This window comes from Notamacropus eugenii, chromosome 3 (assembly GCF_028372415.1).
Source record: "Notamacropus eugenii isolate mMacEug1 chromosome 3, mMacEug1.pri_v2, whole genome shotgun sequence".
NCBI classification, from domain to species: domain Eukaryota; kingdom Metazoa; phylum Chordata; class Mammalia; order Diprotodontia; family Macropodidae; genus Notamacropus; species Notamacropus eugenii.
Genome location: NC_092874.1, coordinates 188,719,630 through 188,722,681, shown reverse-complemented (window position 1 = coordinate 188,722,681; position 3,052 = coordinate 188,719,630).

Here is a 3,052-nt window from a genome sequence, read left to right as displayed (position 1 = left end):
TTCTCCCCATTTCTTCCCTCCCACCACCCCAAAACACCAAGCATTCTAATTGCCCCTATCACCAATCTGCCCTCTCTTCTATCATTCCTCTCTGCCCTTGTCCTCTTCTTCTCTTTTGTCCTGTAGGGCCAGATAACTTTCTATACCCCATTACCTGTATTTCTTATTTCCTAGTTGCAAGAACAGTACTCAACAGTTGTTCTTAAAACTTTGAGCTCCAACTTCTCTTCATCCCTCCCTCCCCACCCCTTTCCTTTGGAAGGCAAGCAATTCAATATAGACCATATCTGTGTAGTTTTGCAAATGACTTCCATAATAGTCATGTTGTATAAGACTAACTATATTTCCCTCCATCCTATCCTGCCCCCCATTGCTTCTATTCTCTCTTTTGATCCTGTCCCTCCCCATGAATATTGACCTCAAATTCCTCCCTCCTCCCCGTGTCCCCCCATCCATCATCCCCCCCACCCTGCTTATCCCCTTCTCCCCCACTTTCCTGTATTGTAAGATAGGTTTTCATACCAAAATGAGTGTGCATTTTATTCCTTCCTTTAGTGGAATGTGATGAGAGGAAACTTCGTGTTTTTCTCTCACCTCCCCTCTTTTTCCCTCCACTAAAAAGTCTTTTGCTTGCCTCTTTTATGAGAGATAATTTACCCCATTCCATTTCTCCCTTTTTCCTCCCAATATATTTCTCTCTCACTGCTTAATTTCATTTTTTAAAGATACGATCCCATCCTCTTCGATTCACTCTGTGCATTCTGTCTCTGTGTGTGTGTGCATGTGCGTGTGTGTGTGCATGTGTGTAATCCCACCCACTACCCAGATACTGAAAAGTTTCAAGGGTTACAAATATTGTCTTTCCATGTAGGAATGTAAACAGTTCAACATTAGTAAGTCCCTTATGATTTCTCTTTGCTGTTCACTTTTTCATGCTTCTCTTCATTCTTGTGTTTGAAAGTCAAATTTTCTTTTCAGCTCTGGTCTTTTCATCAAGAATGCTTGAAAGTCCTCTATTTCATTGAAAGACCAATTTTTCCCCTGAAGTATTATACTCAGTTTTGCTGGGTAGGTGATTCTTGGTTTTAGTCCTAGTTCCTTTGACTTCTGGAATATCCTATTCCATGCCCTTCGATCCCTTAATGTAGAAGCTGCTAGATCTTGTGTTATCCTGATTGTATTTCCACAATACTTGAATTGTTTCTTTCTAGCTATTTGCAGTATTTTTTCTTTGACCAGGGAACTCTGGAATTTGGCCACAATGTTCCTAGGAGTTTCTCTTTTGAGATCTCTTTCAGGAGGGGATCTGTGGATTCTTTCAATATTTATTTTGCCCTCTGGTTCTAGAATATCAGGGCAGTTTTCCTTGATCATTTCATGAAAGATGATGTCTAGGCTCTTTTTTTGGTCATGGCTTTCAGGTAGTCCCATAATTTTTAAATTGTCTCTCCTGGGTCTATTTTCCAAGTCAATTGTTTTTCCAATGAGATATTTCACATTATCTTCCATTTTCTCATTCTTTTGGTTTTGTTTTGTGATTTCTTGGTTTCTCATAAAGTCATTAACCTCCATCTGTTCCATTCTAATTTTGAAAGAACTATTTTCTTCAGTGAGCTTTTGAACGTCCTTTTCCATTTGGCTAAATCTGCTTTTGAAAGCATTCTTCTCCTCATTAGTTTTTTGAACTTCTTTTGCCAGTCAAATTAGTCTATTTTTCAAGGTGTTATTTTCTTCAGCATTTTTTTGGGTCTCCTTTAGCAACATGTTGACCTGCTTTTCATACTTTACTTGCATGTCTCTCATTTCTCTTCCCAGTTTTTCCTCCACCTCTCTAACTTGATTTTCAAAATCCTTTTTGAGCTCTTCCATGGCCTGAGCCCATGGTATATTTATTTTGAATGTGTGGGATACAGAAGCCTTGACTTATGTGTCTTTCCCTGATGGCAAGCATTGTTCGTCCTCATCAGAAAGGAAGGGAGGAAATACCTGTTCACCAAGAAAGTATCCTTCTATGGTCTTATTTTTTCCCTTTTCTGGGCATTTTCCCAGCCAGTGACTTGACTTCTGAGTTTTCTTTCCACACTCACCATGCCTCCAGGTACACCCAGCAGGGCTTGGGGTCTGAGATTCAAATGCTGCTTCCCAGCCTCAGGTTTTTTGGCAGGGCTGCTATTCAGTGTGAGATTAAGTTCAGGTGCTTGTGTGGGGGCAGGGCCACCTCAGGGAGCTCAGTTCCCTCAGGGGATTTATGCAGAGACCTTCAACAATGGATTCGAACTCCTGCCTGCTTGGTGAGCCCCTGTCCGTTGCCGCCCCTGCTGCTGCCTCCCAAGGGGGCCTGAGTTATGGAGACACCCTGCTCCCCTCCCAGCAAGCCAAAAAGACTCGCTCACCCCTGGTGCCTGTGGATGGAGGGAATCTGTGGGGCTACTGGAGATTTCGTCCCTGAAGCCTGCTTGGATCAGCTCCTCTTGGTGCTACGCAGCCAAGGCAGGGCTGGGCTCCACTGCAGGTCCGGTGAGCAATGGACTTTTTGCATCAGGTTTTCAAGGCTCTCTGGAACAGAAATCTCATCTGCTCCATTGTTCTGTGGCTTTTGCTGCTATAGAATTTGTTGGGAGTTCTTCTTTACAGATATTTTATGGGCTGTGGGTTCGGAGCTAGCATATGTGTATCTTTCTACTCCACCATCTTGGCTCCTCCCTAAGACAGAGGTCTTAAAATGAGTTAGTCTTCCTAAAGATAGAGGTCTTTAAAACAATTTAGTGTTAGTGTTCATAGCACAACAATGCAACTTAGTTCAGTGGATATTTTGACAAACTTAAGCAAAAACAGGGCTTTCAAAAAAATAAATCTTTGAGTAGGTTTGTCCTTTTTTAGGATTTGGTTATAATAGTATGTGAAAAAAAAGAAAACCATGAAAATACTGATTGGTTCAGAAAGTTTTATGGAAAGAAACTAATTTATAACAAAGACTTGGCATTGAGTGAGTGCTCCATGTTTAAGCAAAACTTACTAAGGTTCAAAGGGTAATAGGGCAGAGCTATAACAT